General features: G+C 37.6%; 2 long non-coding RNA genes across 11 annotated transcripts in view; one reads left to right on the top strand and one right to left on the bottom strand.

The window, feature by feature from the left end:
* LOC102153283 overlaps positions 1–17466 on the top strand; it is a 93658-nt gene extending 76192 nt beyond the window's left edge. For 8 of the 10 annotated variants that reach the window (XR_005359064.1, XR_005359062.1, XR_005359061.1 and 5 more), the window contains 3 exons: positions 15845–15897; positions 16567–16675; positions 17047–17466. This is a non-coding gene — a long non-coding RNA (uncharacterized LOC102153283). Of the gene's footprint in view, positions 1–4357; positions 4418–8647; positions 9084–15844; positions 15898–16566; positions 16676–17046 lie in introns of those variants that run through there. The other 2 variants (XR_005359060.1, XR_005359063.1) reach the window with 2 other exon arrangements.
* The window catches only part of LOC111095789, a 31143-nt gene that overhangs the window by 1261 nt on the left and 12388 nt on the right, over positions 1–17494 (bottom strand). The gene's annotated exons all lie outside the window — the stretch shown is intronic.

The following is a 17494-nucleotide window of genomic DNA, read 5'->3' as shown; positions in this document are numbered from 1 at the left end:
GTCCTAACTATTGAGGGGTCAGTTCAGAGTCAAATAGGGATATAGATATGTCTGCAGATAAATCACAAGACAGTGCTATAACAGATATAAGAATAGAGCACAGTGAAGAAAGTGCATACAAAAAACATTTAATGACCCATTTCGCATAAAATGAAATCCAGATGTCCAAGCACATTTTTTACCTCTCCTTCCTTCACTCTTCTCTGATTCACCTTCCTATGTCCAAAAGTGTCTTCCTAAGGGTCTTGGTCTTGTTGGGTTGCCCTCTGGCCTCGCCCACTGACCCACTGGGTCCTCAGCACATTTTATTTCATAAAGTTTAGACTTACCCTATTATACATTTAGATTATTTATGGGCCCAGACACAAAGTCTGCAAATTCTAGTCCCCACCCTCTGTGTGCTTCCCCTTGGGTTTTTTCCTGTAGAAGTTGGAAAGCTGATGGGCTCCCACAGACTCTGCCATTTTGGACAACATCACTGCTGCTCACTAGGGAAGCCATAAAGCCTGGCTCATTTGCATGAATCTCTGTAGTGGCTCTTCTGACCCCAGGGCTGTTAGAAGTACTCATTAGATCCTCTTTAATTAAATATGTAACACACATCATGCCATCAAGCATAGGGAAAAAAAAAGAAGGAAAGAAAAATACAAATCTAACAACGGCTACTGCTCCTAATTAAAAGCAGGCTGTCTTTGCCTGAGAGCAAGCTGGGGACGGCGCTTTTATCCTGGGCACAGCCGTGGAACCCCTGGTGCCAAAGCCAGGGGGCAGGGATATGAGGCTTTGGATGTGCCAAGGGGGCTGAGCTTTGTTGGGTGACACAGACCCTCTCCCTTCCCAGTAGGTGGGATCTAATTTCAGCTCCTGATATGTGATTCAAGGTAAGGACAAGCTTTCATTTCCTTTCATCCCACTTTTCAAATGCTCTTCAATTCAGTACCATATAGTAGTATTGTAGGTAAACAAAATATGAACACAGTGGGATGGTCCCACCTAAGCTAAACCTCATGAAAGCTCAGAGAAAAGGAACCGCATGCAACAGTTGCTCATATGTGATGTCAGTGGGAAGTGAGGAGCAGATCGGCATGGGGGCATCAGGTGTAGGCTCTTAGAGAGTCTTTATTGTATGCAGAGCAGAAGGTTGAAAAAGGCATCCATAAGTAGGAGACCTCTACACTCACCATCTCATAATCTTGGTTCTTAGGTACACCTTGAATTGTCCTCCTCCTCTCTCCAAATCTCTTCTCGTCTGGACTCCACTCTTGCCAGTTCTCTTTTCCTCTAGTGACACTCAGCAGAGCCTCTCCACCCCTGCCCTTGAGTAGCCCTTTCCTATTGTGTCCAAATCTTGAAGCAGCTTCCCCATGCTCAGTGGAATCAAAATACATCTTACTCATCTTTTCAGTAGGAGTGGCTCCTGAATTCTTATATTGGAGGGATAATCTGGTTGGAAGGGATGCAGGGCAGGAAAAGGTGACCAGGAAGGAATTTATCCTGATGCTATATGCTTTGTCAGCTCAGTTTTTCTTGAATGGGCCTGTTTGTTTGTTTGTTTGTTGTAGCCTTAAAGAGGTTAGAGATACTCCCACCTTAGGAGCTGCTCTCAGATTAACCAGGAATTCTGGATCCTTTATAAAAATTACTTGATGCGGAAAGAATGATTGCTTTTTAACCCTGCTGTTCTCTTTATTTTTTCACTCCAGTGGCAAATAGTGTAATGTCCAATACTGTAGTGTAGTGTCCAATGTAGTGTCCTAGTGGTCATCAGGGAGAGTAGGAAAGGAGGACAGATATTCATGCTATTTATTTGTCCACGTTTGCTGCCAGCTCTTTGGGCATAAGAGCCATTGAATCTATCAATATCCTTTAAGCACTAGGACATTCATTTAGCAAATAATTATTAGAACTTATTATGTGCCAGGCCTTTTTTCAAATACTAGGGAAACTGCAGCAAACAAAGGAGAGAATGCCCTTCCTCTAACAGAGTTTACATTTCAGCGTGTGACTCAGATAAGACAAATAAGCACCTAAATATATGAAATGTTAGGTAGTAAAAATGTCAGTGAAGGAAAAAGACAGGTAAAGCAACAGGAAGTGACAGAGGTACTAGTTTAGAAGGGTGGTGGTTAAGGACTTTCTGGTGTGTGCATATGTGAGCAAAGACCTGTGTGAACTGAGGGAGTGAACTATGTGAGTGTCTGGGGGAAGATGAGTGCCAGGATAGCATATTCAAAGGCACTGAGGCCAAATCTTGGAGTATTTGAAAACTAGCAAGGAGGTGACTGGAGCTGGAACAATGTGAGCCAATAGGAGAGATATTAAGATTCCCTCAGTTGATTCTAAAATGTTGAAACCTAATTTTGAAATATTGGTACTGCTTTGGACCACACCTACGTCTTCCTCTTAATGTATGAGGACTGGAGAAAGGAGATAATTGGCTGCTATTTGTCATATTCCCAATTTGATCTTGGTTACAGAAAAATCATGGTGAGAAGTGGATATCTTGGAGTACAGGAAGGCCTCCAGGGGGGCGATGCTATGAAATGCAATCAGCAAATTAGAGATGCCAGTTAGAGACAGCTCTTTCAAGGCTTTGGACCTTGAAAGATGGAAGAAAGGCAAGAGGGTGAAGCAAGAAAGAGAGAGGTCTAAAAACTTTCTATTTACATGAGTAAAGAGGTGTGGATTTGGATAGAAAGGGCTCTAGTTGATTTGGAGAATGGAGGGGGGGAGAGGTAAAGTAGAATGAGACCCTTATGATTCAAAAGAAAAAAAGAGATTGTGAAAAGGAAGAAATTGTAGAGGACATGTGAAAGGTGGAATCAAGGGCATAGGTTACATGGTAGGTTTGGGAAGGGTATTCACCTCTTCTCACTGCCCAGAAAGGACAAGGGACTCATGGATAAGGATTTAGAGAGATATGGAAGTTGTATCTCCAGTCCAGAATTGTCTCCCAAATTCAAGATTTATATATCTAGATTCGTTTTTCTAGTTTAATAAGATGTATAAATATCTATTGTATTCAATACAGTCGTATTTGTATACACATTGTACATTTGTTGTATACAATTATTTATTGAATATAGACCCCTCTATTATATTTTACAATAGTTATTATTTTATAATAATACATTTATTATGTTATTTAATAGATCCCTCAAGCTCACTGTGTCCATAACTTAACTACTGACATATTCCACCCACCTCCACATCTGCTCCACCCTGGTCTTCCCCATCTTTGATGAAAACAACTCTTTCTCATTGCTCAAGCCATTCAGAACCCTTCTTTTTCTAGCACTTTATCAGCAACTTCTGTTGTCTCTATTCAAAATATATCTTACACCCAGCTATTTCTCACCACCTTTATAGCTATGACCCAAGTCTGAATCATGATCGGCTATCACCAAATTTACTGTAACTGCATCCTAACCAAGCTCTCTGCTTCTGTGCCTGTCTCCCCTCTACCCTCGAAGTCTACCCTAACTCAGAAGCCAGAGGTGCTCATTAAAATTCAATGTCAGATCATATCACTCCTTTTTTTTTTTTTTTTTTTTTTTTTTTTACAATTCTGGAGTGTCTTTCCATTTTTGTCACAGTAATATCCCAAGTGCTTTCAATTGGTGAGACTTTGCATGATCTCCCTTCTTTCACCCCCTTACCTTCTGGACTACATCACTACCACTCTTCACCTTGCTTACTCTGCTTCAGCTATGTTGGCCTCTTCTTTGGTTCTTTAAGACACCAGGCATTCTTCCATCATAGGCTTTTGCTCTGTCTCTTCCCTGGATCTGAGTGCTTTTGCTTCATCTTTGCCAGCTAAGTCCATCACCTCCTTCAAGTCTGCTCAGATTTTACATTCACAGCAAGGCCTAACCTAACTCCAAGTTTAATATCTGCTCTTTATTATGGCTTTTGCTTTTTTCCATAGTACAGTTGACCTATGAACAATGTGGGTCAGTTAGGGACACCGATCTCTGTACTATTGAAAATCAATGTACAACTTTTGACTCCCCTCAAGCTACTAATAACCCGCAATTGATCCCAAGCCTTATTGATAACATAAATAGGTGATTGCCACATATTTTGTTATATGTATTATATATGGTATTCTTATAGTAAAGTGAGCTAGAGAAAGAAAAATGCTATTAAGAAAATCATAAGGAAGAGAAATACATTTACCCTACTGTTTTGTATTTATTGGGAAATACAATACATATAAGTGGACCCACACAGTTCAAATCCATGTTGTTCAAGGGTTGTCTGTACATATGTTGTTATCATATTTAGTTTTTATCCTCCTGCCAGAATGCGCCTTATATAATTTTTCCTTTTTTGTTGTTGTTGTTTTAATTCACAGATGTATCCCAAATACTTAGACGAGTTTGGATGCTTTGTTTAATGAAGCAGAATGGTGCAGGTAATAGAGAATTTTAAGGAACTTATTTATACTTGGAAAACTCGGTTTTCCTTGTAAACTATGAGGCAAAGTTATCTGCTGAAAATAAGATAGAAAGCTGAGGAATTGAGATTTGAAAATACTTTGGAATTCCCTCTGATGAAAGGAAGTAAAGAATTATCCAGGTAGAAATAAAAAAAAAAATATTACTGTCAGTTAAGGGTCAAGCTTTTATTTAAAAAAATGCAAATTATATTCTTATCTTCAGAAATCCTTACCATTCGGTCTGTAATAAGCTGAACAGTGGCCTCCAAAAAGAATGCCCACATTCTATTCCCCAGAATAGATCAGTATTACTTTATATGGCAGAAGAGTGAATGTTACCTTTTATTCAGAGAAGGTTGCATACAGAGAAGGCCATGTGAAGATGGAGCCAGAGATTGGAGTGACCCAGCCACAGCCAGGGAATATCAGGGATTGCCAATAGCTACCAGGAGTTAAGAGAGAGCCCTGGACCCCTCCAGGGAGCCCTGGAGCTCCCTTCACCCCTCACCTTCCTTTCCAGTTTCACCTGTTCACATATTCAAAACAATGTGTTATTAATTTTTAACATTTAGATAGATAGAGAAACTGATACACTCTTTGGAATTGTTTCCTTGATAAGTATCATGTTTACTATTCATCTCTGCTGGTTCTGTGTAATAGTACATCATTTTTTCTAGGCCCACAATAAGCACCATCTCTTCCATGAGGCCTTTCTAATCCCTTACCTGATCCAATATGCCTTTTGACAGGACACTTAATTTTTCCTTTTTTCCCAAGAGTTTGTATATTCTGCCTTGTGAGATAGTTTTGCGTCTCTCTCATATTTACTCCCAGTCTATTAGGCCTTTAAAGGCAGAGTGTTTGTCTCTGATTCCTCAGTATCCTTGATAGCACTAGGCCTAGTGATTATGCATCATTTATGCTTATAATATGCTTATTAAATGCATGATGTTGATACCTACTGCATATATTTGGATGGAAACTCTTAATTACATATTCTCTAAGGTCTGGACAGCTCAATAATAAATACATCTTATTGATTCCTCATCTTACTAAACTATTGTGCACAATATGCTTAGTGTTTGACTTCAATTACCCCTCACTAACCTCCTTTCATCTCTCAGAAGCTGTGTGTTTTATCTGTTAACCTGCATCTGGCTAATATTTGATTCTTTTTCTCAAATGAAAACAATTGAGTAAACAAAATGTAAGTGGGTAAAGGATTAATCAGAGTCAGGGTTCTTAATTCTATGCTTCTTGGACTAAACAAATGTAATGAGGGGGAATCCAATAATAAAAGCATGAAGAGTGAAAAACAGCCCCTGAGAGCATGTGCAGAGGTGCCATCTGCTTACTGGGATCCCTGCTGAGGGGAGCACAGTGGTTTCCGGGGCTTGCAGTCCTAGAGCTCCTGGATGGTAGCCTTTCTGAGCCAAAGAACAAGTGTGTTTGGGAGAACTAAAGTGAATTCCCGTAAGCTCAAAGCATACAGAGCAAAATACAACTTCCTTCTGAAAAGGAAATGAAGTGTTTTATTTCTTTATTTATTAGATTTGTTACTAACCGTACCCTGTGCCAGAGGCCCCAAGGCAGAAAAGCTTATTGTAAAATAATAGAGATAATTAAATTTTATATTATGAAACAGCAATCAATGCAGCAAAACTAGTATCTAGTCTACTGGGGATATCAAAACTAAAGAGGTGGGTTCTGCATGATGTCCCAAGGCCAAACACCATTGCTGTCTCCATTCCTCTCTCCCCTCCTCATCCATTAATATTTATTAAAAATTGTGGTTGCTGGGTACTTCAGTTTTTCTCCCCTACAAAGGAAAATTGCAGCTTAATTATATAAATGACAGAAATATCTCCTGGAAAATGTTTTGGGTATTGACCCAAAAAGAACTTTAAGAACTATCGTCACTCTAAGACAGATTTGTAAAATTGATTGATTTTGTCCTCAGAGAGCTTGCCCCTGTTTCATGCTGTTGTTCTTCCCTTGTAATCTTCTTCCTTAGAACTCCAGGATCTACATCATCCTACCCGCAACTCTGTGCAAAGTTCCATGTAGATTGTCCCAAATCTTATTCCAGTATTCTCCTAAAACCCTGATTTTCCTCTAAACTTTATCTGCTTTGCAGTATGCCATTTGCATTTTAAAAAATAAACATATTTGCAAATATATATTTACCACGGGAATAACAGTGTAGAGGTTAAAAATAGATTATTTAGTGGGTAGAAGACTTGAGTTTGCCTGGCTTTCTTACGTGGGTCACTATATGACCTTAGGAAATTTTCTTAGTGTCTTTTAGATATATTTTCCAGTTTTACCTGGAAAACAAAAACTTAACTTCACTTTTCTTTGGAAAGAAAAGTAAACCAATAACTTGTTTATTGGCTGTCAAGAATTTGCTCTCACAAGACAAAGAAGGCAGATCCTGCAAAAGACAATAAGCAAACATTTCAGAGACAGAAGGACCAAGGTCTGGGGCCATATAGATACTTACCCAAAACAAGTAATCGCCCAGTGGAGCATTTCACCATCATAGTGACAATGCAGCAAGAGATATAGTTTATAGAGATTTTTAGAGCATCATAGAAATCTTCACAGATTTGCAAACAACACAATTCATTGACATTTGAGACTCTAAGGAGGCTGTGGACTTACATGGTAGCTGTGGACATTAAAGTCCAGCTCTGTAGAAGGTAAAGAAGTTGAGGCACAGAAAGTCTAAGTAATTTTCTGAAGAACATGGAACTAGTAACCAGTGAAACTTAGAATCACATGGAAATCCCTTTAAATCTGTCCCACAGAAAAAAGGAGATGAGTGGGGAATGGGGTGAATAGTTGATGGGGATTAAGAAGTGCATTTGTGATGAGCACAGACTGATGTATGGGAGTATTGAATCGCTATATTGTACACCTGAAACTAATATTACACTATGTTAACTAACTGGAATTTTAATATAAACTTAAAAGTCTCTGGAAACATAGAGTGGGTTGGGAATAACTGTCTCTTTAGATGAAAAAGAACATGAAAACTTGTTCTGATCTAAGCATGAGCCATATTTTATCCTGGAAGAATTATTAGAAAGAAAGGAACATAAAAAAATCATATGTGGTTATATTTTGGAGGTGAGATTGCAAGGGTTTTAATTTTTTTTGCATAAACTGATGTACCTTTAAAATAGTCTACAGTGGGGGTACATAATTGTAAAATAAACTAAACATTATTCAAAAGAAAAAAATCTGTTCCATAAGAAGAATCAAGGTTCTTCGACTTTTGGTATCAACTTGACAAGAGGGCTCAGTTTAACAGTGTAGACATCATTCAGTGTCAGACTCTGGACTCCTGGAAAAATGAGGTCAATGAATTTTGAAGTAATAATGACACTCATTTAGGTAAGAGTATGATTCTCCGTCACTTCCTCAACTTTCAAGTAGGTAGGAAGAATAAAACTATAAGATCTTCTTCTTCTCTTTTCTTCTTCTTCTTCTTCTTCTTCTTCTTCTTCTTCTTCTTCTTCTTCTTCTTCTTCTTTTCTTCTTCTTCTTCTTCCTTCTTCTTTTTAGAGAGGAAAGGAGAAGGAGAGGAACAAAGGGTGAGGGAAAGAATCTAAAACAGGTTCTATGCCCAGCTCAGAGCTCAACATGGGGATGGATCTCACAACCTGAGATCATGACCTGAGTCGAAATCAAGAGTCAGACACTTAACCAACTGAGCCATCCAAGCACTTCAGTTCTTCTATTTAAACATCATTTCATAATATTCAACTATTTTTCCCCTTAATTAACTCATTTGTGGTGTATCTTTGCCTATACTTCCACCACTGGGCACTAAATATACAAAAGAGTTCCCTAAGAGTTTTGGAAAGCTTCTTATAGAGTACCAAGGCATGATGCATGCAGAAACAGCAATCCTATGCTGCTCAGGTCAATCCCACTATGGGTCCAAGAGGACAAGCCATATAATGGTGAGCACCACAGGAATGGCCAATGTACATAGAACATGGCAAAGTACAAAATGTGCTGCTTTCCTATACATCACCAAATTCTCAGAGTACTACTTATTTCATCTGTTTCGTGACGGAAAAAAGTAGAGTTAAAAGAAAAATAGAAAATGTCTTTGAATTCAGGTATTGAATCTGAATACCTGATGAGATACTGAACAACTAGGCTTTAATTTTTTTTTCTTTTCTCTCTTCCTAGTGATAATAGCAACCAAGGGACAACACAACAACTTTAGAAGCATAATCTGCACATACATTGCAGTCGCGAGAAGAGAAAAAGATTTGGAATCAGACTAACTTAGGGTGAATAGTGGATCCACCACACACTAGTTATGAAAACTCAGTCTTCTTAGCTGGGAAAAGGGGTCAGGGGTCCTCATCTATCATGGTTGTTATGAGGATTAGATATAATGTACATAAAAAAACATTAAGTCTGGTGCATCAAAGAAATTCAATTACTTATAACTGTAGTTGTTATTTTTATTATTACTAGAAGGAGAATATGAGAAATAATCTACTGACTACACTAATAATAAGGGAAAAAATTGGTTTTCTGAATCATGGCTCATTATAAAAGAATAATGTTCCCTTGAGGAAATGATAGAGAACTTTACTCAAACATCTGGAAGAGACTGGAAACATACTCACCAATGTGATCAAAATTTTAAAAAATAAATATTTTATGAAAAAAGCAGAGGAAGGCCCAGATTCAACTGATTAATACCATGGAAAAGAAAATGTGCGCCTCAGGGGGAAAAACAATGAGAAAATAGTAAATATAAGAGGAATAATATCAATGGACCTCAGGTATCTACATGTCAGACTCTGAACATTGTCAATAATAAAATATGGCTGTCTATTTCAGTAAAAAGCAATATACATACAAGGTTATATATATATATATATATATTAACATGAATAATTTGTACATAATGCATATACAAAGTTATATATATGGATACACCAATATATATGATCTCATTAAAGTAGTACTGAGATTGAGAGGGATTTAAGATGGCTACAGTGTAATAATAGAGGGGGAACACCCTGCAGAAAAGAAAATTAATCTAATAGAAATTGTAGAAGAAGAGCACCACGTAAAGAAAGATACGCATATCGGTAACAATCTTCAACCTACAATTGGAGCATAATGACACATATTTGAATGTGGACTAAAAGCTGAAATGGATAGAAGTGTTTTAATGGCAGAGGAGTGTTATAGACGCTCTAAACTCACCATATAGAGGTACCTTAAACGTAGTACAGAACTCCCAGGGGAAAGATACTGACCTAATGGGCTATTGTGACTATTCAGGCAGTGCTTGAGAGTCTGAATCTCTCACAAGTGGAGCAACTTGTTAAAGACATGACATGACTTACTTCCATTTTGTATTTTAAATGGTAAAGAAAGTCACAAGGAGAAAATGGTTGCATCGATTTAATTCTGTCCACTGAGGCAAAACTGGTACTGTTGTGAAAGGAGCAAGGACCTTGGAGAAAGTAATCTTGTGACATTCATGAAAGCCTGGAAAGACACAGAGGTAACTTCAGAACAGGGAAGTTAAAAATAATCAGATCATGTGTGTGGGCGTGTGATCCCAGGAAAAGAAGCTTGAAAGATAACAAAGCTTGGGAGAGATAAGATGGTCTGAGCACTTGGAAAATAAGCCCCACATAATCAGAATTATTCTAATGATAAAGGAAAAAAGGATATGAATCTAAAGGAACTAATATAGCTGAAAGTCAAGTTCATATTTTAAAAGGACATATATTAAATATTGAAGGAGGAGAATAAACATCAAGAGAATACAAAAGAACAGCACCAGGCTATAAGGATAATGTTAGGTAGCCTAAATGTTAAAATAAGACAAAGATGTGAGAAAGATACTTTAAAAAAACATAAAGAAATTTAAAAGCTGTGTGTAGAGCAAGGTGAGCAAGAAAGGTGTTTGAGTCCTCAGCCTGGGTTTTCCAAAAAGCAATGCTGGAAACAAAGGCTTGGGGACAGGTAGCACATTTAGAAGCCATCCCTACGAGCAAGCTTGGGGCAGAGGGATTCAAACAGGGAAGGAGGGAAAAGTCCATACAGGGACACATTAGAGTTGGTCATGATGCAGGAGCCCATGGAAGCTTCTGAGGAGACTTTTGAGGTGGGTCTCATATCTGTCTGACCTCGAGATGAAAGGTGAACGTATTTTCCATCAGTTCCCACCCTTTGGGTTTGGAGGGTGGTATCCTGGGTGTTCATTCTCTGCACTTCTGGGTTGTGCCTGGGCGAGAACCAAGCCAGCTACCACAGCCATCACTGTAGATGCAGGACAGAGGGGAGGGGGCACAGCATCGCGGTGCACCTTCTTAGGACTGACTGGTGGCTGGAGCCTTGACTGGAGTAAGGGCTGGAGCCTTGAGGACCTGCAGTTTGTGCAAGAGGTGTTTAAGGAAGATGGTGTAAGGTATACAGGCAGTGGGGTGGGGGGGGGGGAAGCAAAATGGCTTACCTACAACTTCACTGTTAAGGGAAAAAATCATAAAACTATAAAAGTATAAGCCACACATAATTAGGGGAGAGCTGAAGTCATTTAAAAATGTCTGGATGATGGTGCCAGTTTTTTCCACTCAAGGTTCATGAAGACACAATAAAATAAGATGTACTAAAACTAAAATTAAAAAAACGATGGGGTGCCTGGGTGGCTCAGTTGGTTAAGCATCTGCTTTCTTTGGCTCAGGTCATGATCCCAGACTCCAAGGATGGAGTCCCACATCAGGCTCTCCACTCAGCTGGGAGTCTTCTTCTCCCTCTACCCTCCTCCTTCTCATGCTTTCTTTCTCTCTCTCAAATAAATAAATAAAATATTTAAAAAAGTAAAAATGATAAAGTATAAATCAGGGTGTACGGAAATCACAGTATTTACGGAAGCACTACCATGTACATTTAAGAAGTGGGGCATATATATGTATATGTTTGCATAGAAAGGACTCCTGTATCTCTTACCGTACAAACTTGGATTATTCATTTAGCTTCCTCAGTGCCTCAGTGTTTAGCTCCTGCCCTTAGAAGTGCTCCCACAGTGTGTCACTACTGTGTCCTTAGTACCTATAAGTGAACCTGGCACTGAAAAGGTGCCAGGCTCACTTGTTAAATGAATAAATAAGAAGTTAAATGGATAAATAAGAAGTTGGTGAGAATATGATTGTTACAGGAAACACTCAACTATTTCTTGAAAACCTAGATAATTTTAATATAATAAATTTTAATTCATGGATAGATTGAACTTTGCATGCGACACTCAGGGCATATATTTCATTTTCAAATTTCAATGAACAATAAAAATTGATTAAGTTCTAGGTCATAAATAAAACTCTTAAATCAGATATTGAGCAGGAAAATGTCATGTCACAATATAACATACTGTAGGGACACCCAGGTGGCTCAGTGGTTGAGCTTCTGCTTTCGGCTCAGGACGTGATCCCAGGGTCCTGGGATCAAGTCTCGCATTGGGCCCCTTGAGGGGAGCCTGCTTCTCCTTCTGCCTATGTCTCTGCCTCTCTTTTTCTGTGTTTCTCATGAATAAATAAATAAAATCTTTAAAAAATATATAACAAACTGCAAATTAATAACCAAAGTTTAAAAAACAAAAATAAGACCCAATTTGATAATTTAAAACATTCTTTAGGAAACTTATTAGGATAAAAAAGAAATTAAAATTACGATAATAGATTATTTAGAAAATAATGGATATTTAAAAATTGCTTATTATTGTAGTGTGAGGCAGCAAAAGTTAATTCTCAGAGGCAATCATCTTAAATACTTTCGTTATTAAAATAATAATAAAATAAAGGAATTTAACAATCAACTCAATATGTTAGAAAATAACCACAAAATAAAACTAAAAAAAATGGAGATCATGTAATAATTATAAAGAGAGATTTTTAATGAGTTAAAAACAAAAAATATATTTTATTAGTAAATCCGAGAATTGTTTATTTAAACACAACATTGCAATATGAATGAAAATGACAAAAGGCTAATCTCATCATTACAAAAGACAGAAAATTTTTTAAAAATGTTTTAAATGGGGACATAATAAGAGATTTATTTTTAATTCTAGGAAATATTATATACACATTACACTAACTTAAAAACTACATTAAATTGGGATCCCTGGGTGGTTCAGTGGTTTAGCGCCTGCCTTCAGCCCAGGGCATGATCCCGGAGACCTAGGATCGAGTCCCACATTGGACTCCCTGCTTGGAGCCTGCTTCTCCCTCTGCCTGTGTCTCTGCTTGTCTCTCTGTCTCTCATGAATAAATAAATAATAAAAATCTTTTAAAAACTACATTAAATAGATGAGTGTATAGGAAAAAGATCAATGGCCAACATTAAATTAAGGAAAAGCAGAAAATTTGATTAGAGCAATCATATAAAACAAATTATCAAAAGTCCTCAATAACAGATTCATGATCAAATGATTTTGCTCCTGGCATTTCAAAGAGAAGGCAATTCCCATGCTACATAAACTGTTCTAAAGCATTGAAAATGACAGATTGTTATCCACTTCATTTTCTTAAGCTTGAATATCACAAAAAGACCAGTACAAGAAAGCTCCCACCTATCAGGAAGGAAAAAAAAACAAAAAAGCAAAAAACAAATAAAGCCCCCAAATTCTATAAACGAGTTCACTGACAAATATTGATGCAAAATTCTCGAACTATTAGCAAATCAAATTGAAGTTATCTTCAAATAATCATCCATGACTAAGTAGGATTTGTACTAAGATTGAAAGGCTGATATATTACCAGGAGAGATGTGATTATAATATGCCATATCTCTAAGTCCAATATGACAAAAACTAATCTCAAAAGATATTGTAAAATGTTTGATGACAATCAATATGCCTTAATATTATTATTATTTTTTATAAAAGCATAAACACATTAAAGGAACTAGGTTTAGAAGATTAAGCCCTTAGTTGCAAAATGATACCTATCCAGAATCAACAGCTAACATAATACTTGATAGCAAAATTTGAGAGCCCACCCCATTATAGCCCACCATATTCTTTACTATTTAACTGTATTCTTGGGCAGCCCAGGTGGTTCAGCAGTTTAGCTCCGCCTTCCGCCCAGGGCCTGATCCTGGAGACCCAGGATCGAGTCCCACGTCGGGCTCCCTGCATGGAGCCTGCTTCTCCCTCTGCTTGTGTCTCTGCCTCTCTCTCCCTCCCTGTGTCTCTCATGAATAAATAAATAAAATCTTTAAAAAAATAACTCTATTCTTTTATAATTAGAAAATAAAACCTAAACCAAAAGAGGAACAGAGGCAAAGAAATGAGAGGAAAACCATAATGCCAATAGAACAACTGGCTGCATAATTGTGTTCAAGTTGCTTGGTATAAACAACTTACATCCTAGGGTATAGAAAAAAATGGTAGAAACAATTCAGGCTTCAGTCATGATGTATTTTAAAGAATGGAACCATGCCAGAAACTGCTTTGAGATAAACAAACCTTTTCCTATTTTTTACAGAAAAAGGTGGATATTAAACTACAGACTAGGACCATTGGCAACCATCCCTGCAAACTCAAATATATATATATATATATAGATGATATAAGTGTTTAGCAGAGGAGACAATTTGAATAAAGCTTGAACTGGTTATTAAGAATTCTTCATCATTAAAAAAATTACTTATACCAATTTTAGTCGCTTTTTAAAAAGTTAGGAATTAAAAGAGAAGGTGATAAAGTAGGGCTTTATGTTTGGTGCATTTTTACTTGCAACTAGATTTTTGGTAAAATGTATTTTGATACCCTTTTGGATAATATGGCAAATATGGGCTAGGCATCACGTTATCAGATTTATGTTGGTTGAGTAACTGCATCCAGACCAGACTGTGCATGGTTGAGGCCGTTCAAAAGAAGGAGTTTGGGTTTGTGAGCCAGATGGGCTTGGATTCCACTATCACATTTGTGGGTCTTGAACAAGTTGCTTTATTTTTGTCCATCTTTAATTGAAGAACCTTACCTTATGTGGAAATAATGAAGATTAAAGCTAGTTTATAGCAAGTACCTGAGACAGCGCCTGGTGGTGTACAGCACAGTGTGAGGGAAGCTTCTGTTTTTCCAGTGGTTATTTTAGATGGCTCAAATATAAGTCCTTAGTGGCATGTGGATTAACTGTATTTTCTCATTTTCTACATTCTTAACACTCTGGCATCTGAGACCTCGCTAACTGGGAGGAGACTAACCTTCCCAAAGATTAGCTAATTTCTTAAGATACCAAACACTTTCAAGAGAGTGGCCTCTCCAAATGCAAACCAGTGGATTCAGAGCCTATATCCCCACCTGCCTTCTTCTATCAGGGGCCTTCAGTCTGGGACACTATCCACTTGCCTGTGTCACCACAGGGCTAAGTACTAGACAGACCACCCCTTTTTCCCAGAACACATGGTAATTATTCCAACTAGACAATCCTAAGCCTGCCTACCTTGTTTACCCTGCCTTGCTTGCTTATCACTTCCCACAATAAGCTCACTAAAGGCTCACCTCCATGCTTTCCCCTCCCTCCTGAGTGATTCTGGTGCTTCTCTGTGTGGCTCTGCCTGACATGCTGTGCCTCTTACTTTTGGAGATCTGTGAGTATCAACTTCTTCCTTCATGACAGTCATTTCCATGTCTGTGAGTCTTACTCTACATGATTAAAACAAATCCTGGTATATTTTAAGACAGCATGTCATAAAACTGCTGTTGACCATCTTGCTTATTATGATATTTTTAATATCCTATAGGCATGTTAAGAAAAAGGCATAGATTTGGGTAAATTAGAGCTGAAATAACTCAAAATCTGGGTAATAAAAGTCTAAAAGATCTTGACAGGTTGGACTTATGAGGGCAAACTTCACAGTATATATATAACTTAAAAATATATATATATTTATATATAGTATATACATATGTACGTTCATTCCTGTACTTCAAAGAAGTGGTGCATTAAACACAGAATGGAGGAAATACAGCCTGACCACAATCCATAAAAAAAAAAAAAAAAGAATTTATACATACCTCTACATTTGGTTGACTTCAATTTTTGGGATTAGGCTAACAATGTGACATGGTTACTAAAGAAGCAAGAACAAGATGGGGGGCAGCATGCTAATTGATTGTCAACACAAAGCAGAGGCTATCCTCACTGTACTGTATGCTGGTCAGACAAAGTGTAAAGATTTTTTCTTTGTGAGTCCTAGGATCCAAGAAACACAGAGTTGAAAAATTAGGAGAGTCAAGTGAGTGAAACAATGTTGAAGGAACCCTACAGGGGACACAGTTGTCTTTTAAGCATCTTAAGTGTTCTTGTGTCGAAGAGGAAATATACATTCTCTTTTTTCTTTATTTGATAGAACTGTGTTTAATGAATGGAAGTTCAAAAGAGGAATGTTCATCTCAGTATGAGGTAAGGGAAAAGGTGGGAAGAAATTAACATTTAATTTGCTGCACTCATATAATATGTGCAAGACATTGTACTGTCTTATACTCACATATGTCTTACTTTCTAATATCTAATATTTCCCAAATATACTACTGCTATTTTTCTAATAAGAGTCTATAAAATATTTTGTAAGAAATCCCATAAAAGGTAAGATTTGGTATCCTGTAAGCCCTCTTCAAATACTAAGAATTTGCAAAGCAGTCATGCTGTAGGGAAAGGGGCTGAGGAAGGGCCTGGACTATTTCTCAAGGCTCTTTGTCCCAATATAACCATAATCATAGAGAACTGAAGACGGAGTGAGACATATTCTTTTTCTCCAGCAAATAAAAACTGTACTCCCGGGCAGCCCAGATGGCTCAGCGGTTTAGCACTGCCTTCAGTCCAGGGTGTGATCCTGGAGACCTGGGATCGAGTCCCACGTCATGCTCCCTTCAATGGAGCCTGCTTCTGCCTCTACCTGTGTCTCTGCCTCTCTCTCTCTCTCTCTCTCTCTCTCTCTCTCTATCTCTCATGAATACATAAATAAAATCTTTAAAAAAACTCTACTCCCTGTTATATACCTCATATAAATAGATTTTTATCTGGTTATTTTTTTCAGAAAAGATCACATTTTTAATATTTTGTATTTAATAGGAGCTCACATGAACTTCAATAACATTTTCATGGGCCAAGTGACCACAGTTGGCTGTTGAAGGTTGGCCATCAGCATAAAATATTCAAGGAAGAGTTAGAGCATCATTGGGTAAATTGACACTATACTGTAAGGGTCTAAAATATGTAGGCATTATTTATATTCCCCAAATGAATGGGAAATATCAGAAAGGGAGACAGAACATAAAAACTCCTAACTCTGGGAAACGAACTAGGGGTGGTGGAAGGGGAGGAGGGCGGGGGGTGGGGGTGAATGGGTGATGGGCACTGAGGGGGGCACTTGACGGGATGAGCACTGGGTGTTATTCTGTATGTTGGTAAATTGAACACCAATAAAAATAAATTTATTTAAAAAAATATGTAGACATTGAGGTATTCTTGACTTTGTGGTTTGCTTTGATTATATGTAACATAGAAAAAAAATTAAAAATCACAAGAGATAACTGATATTTTGTCTCCTAGGGGACTGACATGAATTTTTCCTAAAAGGGAATACCTTGCTCATATGCATGAAAGATGAAACTCTAAGAAACTCTGGAAAGGGCCATGGAATGAAGAGACAGTTAATTGTTTGGCATGAAAGCTAATGCTTATTTGAAGAAACAAAAAGTAAGGGGTAGGGGATAATCCTGATACCTGGAGACAGGGCCATGCAAATGGAGAGAAGTTCAGATGTATATAGGAAGAATTTTATGAAGAAAAGTTGGACAATGAAGGCAACCTACTGAATGGGAAAAGATATTTGCAAATGAAAAAAAAAATCTGATAAGGGGATTATATACAAAATACCTAAAGAACTCATACAACTCAACACCAAAAAACTCAAATAATCTGATTAAAAATAGGCAGAGGACCTGAACAATTTTCTAAAGAAGACATACAGATGGCTAATAGCTACACGAAAAGATGC

The sequence above is a fragment of the Canis lupus genome, chromosome 5 (assembly GCF_011100685.1).
Source record: "Canis lupus familiaris isolate Mischka breed German Shepherd chromosome 5, alternate assembly UU_Cfam_GSD_1.0, whole genome shotgun sequence".
Taxonomy (NCBI): domain Eukaryota; kingdom Metazoa; phylum Chordata; class Mammalia; order Carnivora; family Canidae; genus Canis; species Canis lupus.
This window is presented reverse-complemented; position numbering and strand designations above follow the sequence as displayed.